Raw genomic sequence first — 12739 nt, 5'->3', positions numbered from 1 at the left:
TTTTTGTTTTCGTGAGTTGTGAAGGAATGTTTGAAGGAAAAAGGAAACGAGAAAGTTATCTGTGTTTTGATTGGCTCTGAATGCAATTATTTTTCCCCAAAGAAACTGCAGGCAGTTTCACAGTAGGTACATAGGTGCATCAGTTTGCATGGTCGGTGTTGTACTTGCTGCTACATAATATTTTATTATATACTGTATACATGTTTTTTGTTTAAGTAGTCACTTACTGACATCAGTTTTTCATATTTATTTGTGACAGCTATTATTGTCTCTTTTATTTAAGGTTTTCACATTGAGCTTTGAGGAGAGTGGAAAGGGGCGGGGGGGGGGGGGGGGGGGGGGTTGAAGAATAAACTTTTCCATAGCTTGTTGATGTCTTTTCATGTTCACCATGAGCTTTTTAAGGAACGTGTATTTGAATCTCATCGTGAAGTTGCAAAACCTCTTAATCTTGCCTTTTGCATGTTCAGCAGCTGCCTGCTAACCCATTATATTTATAAATAATCCTGAAACTTAAGAGAATTACGTTCTGTTCAAGAACACGTGTTTGTAATAAATTGATTGTTTCGCTAAATAATGTGTGTGTCAAGTCAGTATTTATATTACAGAAGGAATGAGACATTTATTGCATTTTCTATGTTTAAACATTCCATTTTAGAATGTGGTACTACAGTAAAAGTGCTTAAGCAATTTACTTGAAAGGTGAACACGTTTTTTTGCAAAATGCATGTACTAATGTGAAAAATTCTGTTTACGCATTATTTGGAAACAGAAAATTGTTGCATGAATAAAAAAGGGCTTGGTGGTTAAATCTGTAGTATGTAGGTATTTGAAATGTTTTATTTTTGAGGCAAAAAAAAAATTTGAAGAAAAATAGTTTAGGAATGGAAATTAAGAAATTTCAGAATAAGCACATACTTAGTTGATAAAGACTACATTATTTATCCCTGTAGAAGCTACCAAAGAAATTTTTCTCTCTGCCACCAATTACATAGCTCTGGGAATTTTTGTTTAGCTTTCAGAGAACATTTTTGAAACAGAAGAAAATGGTTTATATCCTAATTAGGTATGTGTGTGGGTGTGTGGGGGGTGTATGTGTGTGTATACACATACACACAATTATAAATAAAATTTTACGGTGTTAAATACAGTAGAACCCCGATTTAACGAAGTGCTATGGTTACCGAAAATGTTTACTCTAAATCGATGTTTCGTTAAATCCGATTTACCGATTTTCAATGACCCCCGTACTCATAATCGCGTCCCTACGTTTCCATATCGTAGACAGGGTACAAACAGATTTTCAGAAACCGTGGAAAATTAGGCAAAAAAAAAATGAAAAGTGTAAGAAATACGTTAATGTTTATTAAAATACAGTCGCAACCTGCAGCGTTTATAACAAATACGAGTTACATACACATTGCGTCACAGTAAAAAATTAAAAAAAAAATGGCCGCAAATTGATGGAAATTTACCGTCAATAGCGCGCCGTACGCTGAGAATGGTAATTAATTGTACTCGGTCAGCTGTTGTTACGGCGCGGCGTAGCCGCGGCTCTCTCTGTTCGCTGAGCTGCGCATGCGCAGTATAACTCACTCAACGCTCCGCCCAGACTCGTGACCTTCCATCAGCAGCCAGCCAATAGACGCGAGCTTAGCGGGAAAAAAAATAAAAGCTCCACCACCCATGTCTCAGTTTTGTCCAGTTATAATACCAGTAACATAAACGAATCGTCAAAAAAACGTAACAAAGCTGATATCCAAAAACAGTAAATAATATCATGTAAAGTAGAATCCCGCCGATGCACGCGGCAGTGTCTAGGCGAGCTCGGCGCGTCCACTATCGCACGAAAAGCCGTCTCAGCTGTCATGTTATCTTACCCGCCCGCCCGCACGAAAAGCTGCTGTGGTAGCTTCTGCGAGAGCGTAAGAAACTCGTCTGGCCAGGCTGGCGGTAGCAGTGGCTTGACGTCATACGTGACGTGGCGCTTACCTCTCCCATTCCCTGCTAATTCTTCAAGGCTCATCCCTCCCAGAGCCACAAACCATGTAAAAAAACCCCCCCCCCCCTTGCCACCTAACATTTCAACACATTCCCTCCCTTATTTCAACCTTCTGCGTGAGAAAATGTCAGCATCCTCCTTCCCTCCCACACCGCGTGCGGCAAAAGCCAGGTTGTATAGTCCATTCTCGGTAAAATAAATATTTTTATAGGCTTATATGACTGTCCTTCGCCGTTAATAAATACTTTATAAGTTTAAGTTATTATGATACAATTTGTTTATTAGTCACACAGCAGTTTCTGCTGAAAAATCACTATTACCTCGGATTTTATTGAATAGAAAAATTTAGCAGGGCCGTAAATATATTTATTTTACTGCATAGTTACTTTTCCATCTGCATTCGAACGTTTTTTTTCTTTTTTTTTTTACGCTGTGAAGGGTCGTGGAAAAGATAATTGCTTGAGCTGTTAAAATAAATATCGCTGACGGCAAGGGCGGAAGCGCATCCTGTCGGTCGGTCGCTGTGATTATCTACTCCAAAAACATGTCACAGCATTTCAGGATAGTATTGTTCTTATATCTTTCGTTTATAGCGGAATGTTTTCTACCTGATCCACACAAGTTCCTTCGCCACGTTTTGAACGAAAATAACAACCAGCCGGCTAGCATAGCCGAACACGCGTCACGCGAATTCATTTAGCGCGAGTATTTTATGTATTTGGATATATTTGGGGGGGGGGGGGGGGGGGGGGGGGGAATTGGCCCGAAATCTCTATTGCGACCATTCCGTTTATATGTCCGTTTTTCCGGAAACCGTGAGTGGTCGCATCAGCGGGATTCTACTGTACCAATAAAAAAGCTAAGCAGGTCGTCAACAGGCAGTGTAGTCAATTCCAATCGCAATCTGTTGTCAAAATCCAAGAAGAAAAGCATAAAATCGAAGTCCGAACAGCAATTATAAAAAATGTATTCCAAAAACTAAACACCGCGCACAAAGCTCTTACTGAGAATAATGATAATGGCGTATTGGTGTGACATGGTCACAAGTTAAAAAAACCTGGAGGATGGGAAAGGGAATATTTGGAAACGTGTGATTATTGGCTAGCACTGTTATTATGCGGGTGTGATTGAAAGACAACGTGGTGAGTCAAGCCAGGGATAAGGAAGGGGGAGGGGGATGCGGACAAAGAAACCCTTCATGACGTCATGTGTCGCGGACAGTCTATCTGTCCAGGCGCGCGCAATGGCACGCACCTACGCAATTCAGTTACAGCGCCCGGAGTTTTTAAGCAATTTGAACAATTTTTTTTTTATTTTTTCGTGTTTGGACAGATGATGCAAAGGCACATATTAATATATAGTACCTCCATTCTATTACTGACACCACAGAGAGTATTTTTTAATAAGTTTCCGTTACAATTTACTTTAATTTTTTGGAAATCTATATTATTATTTTAATAAATTGGTGTTTTTTGATGGTTCCTGAAAACCTTTACGTTAAATCGCTGTTTTCGTTAAATCCGTGTTCGCAAAATCGGGGTTCTACTGTATGTTTCTTCAAATCTAACTTACCGTGTTTTATCGCATAATCGTCGCAGCCATATTTTAGGCTGTCAAAATTGGGATAAAAAAACTCGCGTAAACGCCGCCTAATGTTTTTAGTCCTGCAAGTAGATGCCGAGCTCTTTGTGTAGGTATCTTTTCCGTATAAAACGATGTATTTTAAAGTAGAAATCTAATATTTATTCGGTCATTACCACTTACTTAATAAATTAACGGAAAAATACGAAATTGTTTCACGTGTAAATTTTCTTATAAAGACGTTTTTAAACGTTATTTCCTTTATCTGATCGTCTGCGTCGCCGTGGTGTAGGTATAATCTAAAATTTAATTTCGGTTATTACCACTTATTTATTTAATTAATGGAAATACAAAGTTGTCTGACGTGTAAATTTTCTTTTAAAGACGTTTTTAAACTGTATTTCCTTTATCTGATTGTCTACGTTATCGCAGCGCATCATTCAAGTCTGGTTATGTAGCTTCCCGTATAGAGTGCGCGCACATAGTCGAATATCGATATCTCACCGATTGGATGCAACACGTGCTCTCTGTCAGGTGCCGAGTTAACTACATTTGATAGCCCGCATTCTTTCGTGGCAAGTGTGTACTACGACACGTTAGTTGACGTCAGATTCAAGTGGCTTGCGTTCACGTTAGAGTTTTGGTTTTTCTATTTAAAGTTGAAGAAAGGTTTTTGTTTAAGGAATTATTAATATAGAGTGTTTGGCGTGCTCTTGTATACTCACCTTTTTTTAAATAAATGTACTTTCCATGAACGGGTTTTGTTTTTATGAATAACTTTACCTAACAAAAATTTTTTTTTTCTGCATAATCGTCGCACCCCTACTTTTCACACTTGATTTTAGAAGATGTGCGACGATTATACGAGAAAAAACAGTATTTTTATTTTATTCCTGATTCTTGACATCTCAGTTTGGAATTGAGGCACCCTCTAATTAAATGTGGCAAGAGATTTGGATTTGAGAAAAAGTGTATTCAACCTCATCACTAGCATCAACCTTTAACCTTTCGAAGCTATAATAATTGAGATCTAAAACGGAATATTTTTCGTTATAGTAGAGTTATTGTCATAAATTTCTTGTCTCACTGCAGTTGATACTAAAGGTGCAGAAAAATTCTGTACATTTTAAATTTACTCTTCATAAAACCACATTTATAGGACTTAAACATTGGTATTTTTTTGGTTTCACGATACTAAGAGAGCCTTTCTGGTGCTACTTTCATCAGTAGAAGTGATTTGCACGGCGACTTTTAGAATGGCAAGCAACAGATTGAAAAAAAGTTTTGCTACTGCAGTAGAAAATCTATCGTTCAGAAAGTGAGCAAAAACGGCAAAGATTGCAGGAGTAGACGTTAAGGGAGGTCTCTGGTGCATGTATTCCATGGAGTTCCCCTGCCTCATGGCCAGTTGCTCCTTTCTTCTCTTTGATCCACGATCCAGTGATCTTTCCTCTGAATTGCAGCAACTCATTCTGGATCTTGACAATCTTCACTCGTGTGAACCGAAGTTCATAGGTTTTCAATCTGCAACAGGCAGCAACAGTGTCGAAGAATGTTAGGTGGATTTCTACTGGTGGGCGGGAATGCTATTAAGTCCCTACAATTGTGCCATGGAGCAAATATTTGTGACAAGACAGCAGCCTATTGCATTGTCTCTCTTGATTTTTAGTTAGAGCTTAATATCACCGGTTGTTAATGTGGCTGCAAATTAATAAAGTCTGAATGATGAGTAGGTTTTGCTAAGAAAAAGCCTCATATAAAAGTAATTTTAACAAAATGAAAAGTCTTGTTAAGTCATTTAACTAAAAGAGCGATCATTACAGACACTTAAAATAGAGGTATTACATGTGGATTGTTACGCTAGAACAAGTTCTATGCATGTACTATTTGAATTCAATATTCGTATTCAATTAAAACAACCAAAAAAAAATACACTGATATTCGTGCAGGCCTACTGATTACAATTATAACTTTCATAAAGTCCATTAACATGTCCGGACATGTCTCATTGCACTGTGGCGATCAGAGATCATTGTCCTGAACCATCTCTATGATCCTCCTTCAGTGCCTGAAACACGATGGTACAACGGAAACATGATCAAACCAGTTTGGCAATATCATGCCAGAACTCCAGTGGTGCAACTGGCCACAATCTGTCACACCCGTGCAATGAGGCTGTCAAAAGTGACTACGTATTTGCCAATAAGTTACAACTGTTACTGATCCGAAGAATTAACTACAGCCATTTTTTGTTTACAATTAATTCTGCAACAATTTTTATTCCGTGCTTTTTTTCTTTACAATGCACCATTTTCAAGATACTTTTGACTAGAAAGTCGTGAAAACATGAAATGAGAGCCTAATTGAATAGGAATTTTTATAAAAGTATCAAAAAAGTTAAAAATTCACATTACAACTCCAAAGCATTACAAATGGTGTTGTTTTCAGAGTTTAGGTCTCTAATAACGAGCCATATGTTCAAAACCTGGTTATAAAATAATTCTCAAAGTTTTAAATATTTATATGTATATATATTACCGGTTTTTAAAAATACATTGTATTTAATATTTTTTATTTATCACTTCTTGGAAATTATAAGTGGGAGTCCTGTGATTATAAAGCAAGGTATTAATTTAGAAGTTAGTTTTTCTTTCTTTCTTTGTAATGTAAAATTAACTTTTTTTTTTATTTTCATTCTTTTGATCCGCCACTTCAACACTACAAATTTATGGTTGTAAATTCACATCCAACAACTTTATTAATATTTTCATTGGTGTTTGGGAAAGGACATGTAACAAACCTTTCCCGTAGCTATGGCACAGTACACATTTAATTTCTCAAAAAATTGCTTGATGGGATTAATAAATGTCTTTCTTTCAGTGTGTAGTGCAATGGAATAGTTTAGATAACAATAACTAAATGTTTGCTATTTGTGAATGAGCGTGAACTGGTGTGTACATAGTTTATGTGGTTTGTAATTATTTTTTTCACTCAGCATTATAATTATACCATCATAAACATGTATTGTGCCAGCTGTTTACTACCTAAAAATAATAATTATTTATGTAAAAGGTACACAACTGGCAACATTTCTTGTATAATATTTTTGAAAGAATTTTGAGGTTGCTGTACGTGTACATATGTAATTTTGTTTTATATTTATATGTAAATAGCCAATCATGTGGATTTACAATACACAAGTTCCTTATGATTTGAATTGAGTCACATTGACTTGGATTGTATATACTATAAACCCTGAAGCTTAGTCTGTAAGTTATGACTGGAATAGAATTAAGTGATCTGATATGGAAAACTATAACAGTCTTTTTAAACATTGTCACAGCCAGACTAATAAATTTTTTTTGTGTACAAAATCTTTCTAGGATTATTTTGAATGTATTATGAACCATCCATATTAGGTAGCTAAATAAATAAATCTACATTAAAATGATTAAAAACTACTGAAAATAAAATTGGTTGTAAAACTTGATACTCAGTTTATGATTTTGAGAAAGCATTTTACCTATCCTTTTGCATTTCAATCCACCAAAGAAGCCTGTGTCATTATTGCTATAGAATTTTGAGAATAACATATTTTGTTAACCTGGTGTGTGAGATGAGAATACTGTGCAGGAATCATGAGAATAGAGCTTCTACAGATATATTTTAGCAGTGGCTGATGTTGGAAAAGGGGGGGAGGGGGGTTAAGATGGGGGGGAATATATTCCGTCTGAAGTTGTGAAAAAAATTGAGGGATCTCTGTGAAGGCGGTATGTTATTCTGTATGATACAATGTAGTTGTTACAACACCTGGAATCACAAACCACAAAAGCAGTGATGCAGGTGGTGATGATAATGTAACTGTCCAAACTCCTTGTGAAGGTAGTTTTTAATTCAAAAATTCTTATTTCCAAGTCCCCTTCCAAAATAAATTCCTATGTCACCATTGCGTTTTAGGACAGGTTGGATTATGTGACAGTAAGTATCTCACTGTTGCACAGAGTCCACACGCCACCCTGTGGTAATTATGCTGCTGTTTGTACTTGGGATGTTTATAATGAATTGACTAGTTGAGCTTGTTTTTTCCTCTTACAACATCAACTGTATGTTCTGCATGTGTCCTACTTTATGATGAGGTCTTTTTATCTGCGCTTCAGAATTTAAAAGCAAGGTAGAACAGACTGATCCAGGAGTGGTTTGGCAACATCTCAACTCTACATGTAGCCGCAAGTAAGTAAGTTCGGTGTGCTTGTGTATGGTTCCTTGGTGACCACAAGTGGGTCGGTGGGTCAGAATCACAGGGATGACTAAATTTACAAGTTCTAGGTCAGCACCAAAGTGGTTCGAGCCCAATACAATCTACTTAGTAGTCTGGTCACCTCAAGCCTCTTTCATATCCGTGCAACTTAACATCCTATAAAACCCTCACCCCCCCTCCTCCTCCTTTACATGAATTTCCGACAGGAATATGAATGTCTATAATATCGGGTTGGGTGTCACTTCGGCTGAGGATTTGACACCGCTTAAAACTCGTAAACCATGAAAGCTAGAGTACAGAGTTGAAGTAAATATATCTTAGAGCGGACTTTGCTCGTGGTCTTTAGGCATGACTCACCTGGTTAGCATTTGCAAGTGATGTAAAGAGCGTTGGTGAGGAGTGTCGAATTGAAGTCGGTGAGAGCTGTGACTTCGAGAGTAAATGACTGACTGGCATGGTTAAAACCTTAAGTTGCTCGTGAGTTAGCACTAAGTGGTGCTAGTTGAGTGGAATAACTATTAAGTTACCATCTTTAGTTTTGGAGCCATTAATCGCAAAATTCCTAAGTGAAAATGGGTTATGTTGAAAAGAAAGAAAACAAGTAAAATCTCCCAAGCAGATGCAATTAATGCAGAGAAGTGTCGTAGGTATTGATAGAGGCTAAAAGTAGCCGAGAGAAATGAGCCAGTGGGGCAAAATGAGAAAATTGAGAGAAGCGACGGGGAATGCAGAAAGTTGTTTGGTAATAGACGTGGATATGCTCTCTGATGATTCTGATGTTGATAAGGAGTCAGTTGAGCCAGTGGTCGTGAACGATGAGTCGAGATGTCGTGGTTTGGTGTCACAATTTTTTTGTCGGCTGCCAAACACTCTTGTGAGAGACTCGTGAGACAATGGAAGAAAGGCTGATAGATTTAGTCTGCAACAAATAACTAACAATTCTTACAGTCTTCAAGGCCACTTTTCATTTTTCATTTTCGTTTTAGCACTGTGAAAATTCATGGAACAAACCGCTGGCTGCTAATACAGCCTACCCAGAATTTTTTTTTAACTTATGAGAAATACTTAACTAAAACAGATTTGGAAGGTTAAAAGTAATATTGTTAAATCAATAATTGTTTCACTGCAGAAGCCTAACTGGGTGAGAAGTGAAGTCTGCACACAGAGTTGTACCAAAAACAATTTTTTTAAAAATCCTTAAACAAACAACATTTACAGAATGCTTTAAAAAATATATATAAAAAAATGTTTTGTAGATTTATCATCTCCCACCAGGGCAAACAATATTTTTAATAATTTTATGGAAGCACAAAACCTTGAGATTGGTTTTTCACTGGCCATCACTAACACACTTGCATTCAAAATCACATACAATTCTTACACAAAAAGTATATGAAAAATGCATTCATTTTTAAATAAAAATTATATTTACAGTATACCTACAATCAAACAATCTGGTTTACTGGCTACATAATTTCAATGTTGCTGCAATGTGGCACACCACCATCACTGAACACAGGATTCCTAATGGTGCCCCACAAAGCCACCTTACGAGGTGTTTGGGTTCGAGTCCCGCGAGCAGGACGCTATTCAGAGACGGGGTTATTGAACCCAGAACCTCTTCCTACTAACGAATAGTAATGGCATCAAAGAAGGATGGAACACTGCCCTTTAGCGTGAAATTTAAGCCTGTGAACCGCCTTACAATCCAAGCTCCGTCTCCGCTGATAAACATTACTGATGCTCTGGCCGGGCTGGGAGATGCACCATTGGATACTAGCAGGTGCCACTGAGACCCACTGACCGTCCCTAGACTATTTACGGCACCTGACTGTCGGCGGTTCCGATTCTGCGCCATGTCGTTCAGGCTGATGGAAGCCCCCGCTACCTTTCAGACCATGATGGTGCGCGTCTTGGACGGTATATTGGCAAGTTCACCACTGCTTACCTCGACGATGTCATCTGGTCCCGTACGTGGGAGGACCACACCCACCATTTGGCGTTGGTCCTCGAGCGGCTGGCCAGGCACGGACTCACCTGTGCACCTCGGAAGTGTCACTTTGGGGCGGAGGAGATAAGAGTACCTGGGGCACATCGTGATGGCTGGAGGATGCTGCCCGAGACCCGTGCAACTGGAGCTGATTGAAAAAGCCAGCGCCACGCACCAGAAAGCAGCTCCAGAAATCGATGGGATTACTGAACTGGCTGCAGGCGTTAATCCCACACTTCTCAATGGTCACCGCCCCGATGACCGTCCTTCTATCACCCAAGACAAAGTTCTGGTGGACAGCCGCCGCAGATGATGCCCCCTGCCAAGTCAAGTACTTGTTTTGTCACTGTCATACCTTGTCGCGCCTGAAGCCAGACTGACGCCAGTCAGGATGGGATGAGTGCAGTCCTCTACCAGGTCGATGAGGGGCGGAAACTTGTTGAGTATGCCAGTGCTAAGTTCGGCTCGGTCGAAAGACGATACAACGTGAACGAGCAAGATTGTCTCGCAGTGGTCTGGGCCATCCAGAGATACCCACCCCCACCACCTCGAGGGCCGCACGTTCACGCTACATACCGACAGCCAGTGCTTGCGCTGGCTTGACTCTGCACAGGGCCGGAAGTCCAAGTTCGCTCGTTGGGCTATGATGCTCACATGGTTCTCCCTTTCTGTTGAGCATGTGCCAGGAAGGGAGAACCAGCTGGCTGACCGAGCTGTCGAGGCATCAGGACCTGGACGAGTTCCACGACGACCAGGGATGGGAGGATTTCCTTTTCTCGGCGCCAGAGCCCGCCAGCGACTGTCTTGAGCCCCTGCCATATGTGCTGTACGTGCTGCGGGGGACACTGGTTGCAATTCACGACCCTGAACCAGCCACAGTAGCGGAACTGCTCATGTGGGTGAGCGAAGAGCAGCTCCGGGACTCGGACATGCATGCACGCCTAGCCGACTGTGGGACCCGGTTGGTCCCAATCACCGGAGTCTGGAGCGGCTGCTCCAGACTAAGGGGCCCCACAAGAACAGTAGATGGCAGGTGTACGCGCCCCAACAGTCACCATGACGACACACTAGCCGGTCATCCTGGTCTGGACATCAGGCGTTACGTTTGGGCCTGCCAGCAGCGAAAGTCCCCCTGTCCTGATGGCGAGGAACAGCAGGTTACACGGCGGCCCCAGGTCCCTTTTTACACGGTAGCCATGGACATTATGGGGCCGTATCCTCATACACCCTGAGGCCGGCACTTCATCGTCGTCTTCACCTGCTGGGCAGAAGTGTTCACGGAGGCCAATGTGATGGCTAGTACCCTGATTGCCCTTCTAGAGCATGAAGTCTTCCCCCGATAAGGGTACTCGGATGTTTGCTGACGGACACGGGGTGCAGTTCACGGGAAGGCAGTGGAAGGTGTCCTGCAGTAGGTGGGGGGTGGAGCACCACACAACTCCCACCTACCATCCACGTGCGAACCCTACCGAATGTAGGAATCAGGACATGTGCATCAAGTTAGACACGACCATACGAAGTGGGACCTGCACCTGCACCTCCTCAACCTCCTGTATTGTCTATGTCGTAGAACCAACGTGGTGACGGGATACTCCCCAGCTTAACTGATGCACGGCGGGAACCTCGCCCTAGCCGGCGAGGTCCAGGCGGGAAGTCATGGAGCAGGCCCCAGTAGAGGAGCTGAGGGAGAAGGCACAGCAGCGCCAGGCACATTTCTTAGCGCAGCACACCCCCCTATGTCCGGTGCCACCACCTGTCTGCTGGTGACTGAAAGTTCTGCACCGGTTTGGCGCAGAAGTGGGCGGGGCCGCAGAGGGTCATGGTCCGGCTTGGGTCCACCTCCTACCTGGTTCGCCGTCCCAACGGGCAAAAAGGAAGGTCCACTGAGATGACCTCTGGCTGGCCAGCCCACCCGACGACCTGCCAGCCACCGCTTCAGCCAACCCGCACCCGGTAGATCTGACCCGGGGTTCGCCTGTCCAAACACTCCACGACCGAGAGCAAACAATGGCCCTATACGATCCCACACCCAGGAACAGTGCCCCGGCAACCCGTATATCCGACCACCAGTCAGTCTCCGAGAGACCGAAATGGGACGCAAGCAGTCGTGACCGTCGCGGGCGAGCCACACAGCACGAACATAGGCGAGCTTGAACGGCTCATGGACCATTTTTTCCCGGACGACGACCCAGTCGACAGCTTTGGCCCAAGTGACTCGAATGCCGAGGGGCCAACGGTAGTAGATGTCTCTGGGGACGACAGTGTCCCTGACGAACCGGCCACCCCAGAGCCAGTAGTCCTGGCCCCCGACGTCATTGTCGTGCACAGGTGCAGCTGTGAGAGTCCATTGTGTCGTCGAACCCAGCGCCCATCAGTGCATCAAATTAACACAGCTCCTCTTGTTCTCAGAGGAACCGTTCCGTGGGTTCCCCGAGCCTCCTCAGACCCATGCCCTTTCCTCGCGCCTACAATGCGCCCGCCCCGTCTCTCCTCCGTGACAGACGCGCTAGCGCCAGCCGTTACGGGTCAGCACACTAATAGCACCACTTTTACTTCCAAATAGCGTCTCGAGCAGTCGACAGCTCGAGGGGTAGCAGCTGTCCTGGCCCACTGCAGTAGCCACATGGTGAGGACCCTTCTAATACCTGAGTTTTAAAGCTAGCCGGCGCCCATGTCTTGATAGAAACATTCGTTACAGGGATCAGAGGGCCAGGTGTTGTCAATAGCGTAGTGCCCCCTATATTCTAAGAACACTATCTGAGAAACGTTTTATTAAATCAACCAAAATTAAGCCCTTTTCTTCCCAAAAAAACGGTAGTCGTCATTTTTCGACTTGAGTGCGGAGATTGCTTAACCTTTTTCTGGAGATGTTCACCAAGCGCTAGTACTCAGGTTACATGCACTTCGT

Source organism: Bacillus rossius, chromosome 11 (genome assembly GCF_032445375.1).
Source record: "Bacillus rossius redtenbacheri isolate Brsri chromosome 11, Brsri_v3, whole genome shotgun sequence".
NCBI classification, from domain to species: Eukaryota; Metazoa; Arthropoda; class Insecta; order Phasmatodea; family Bacillidae; genus Bacillus; species Bacillus rossius.
The sequence above is the reverse complement of the archived record's forward strand: the minus strand, read 5'-3'. Positions refer to the sequence as shown.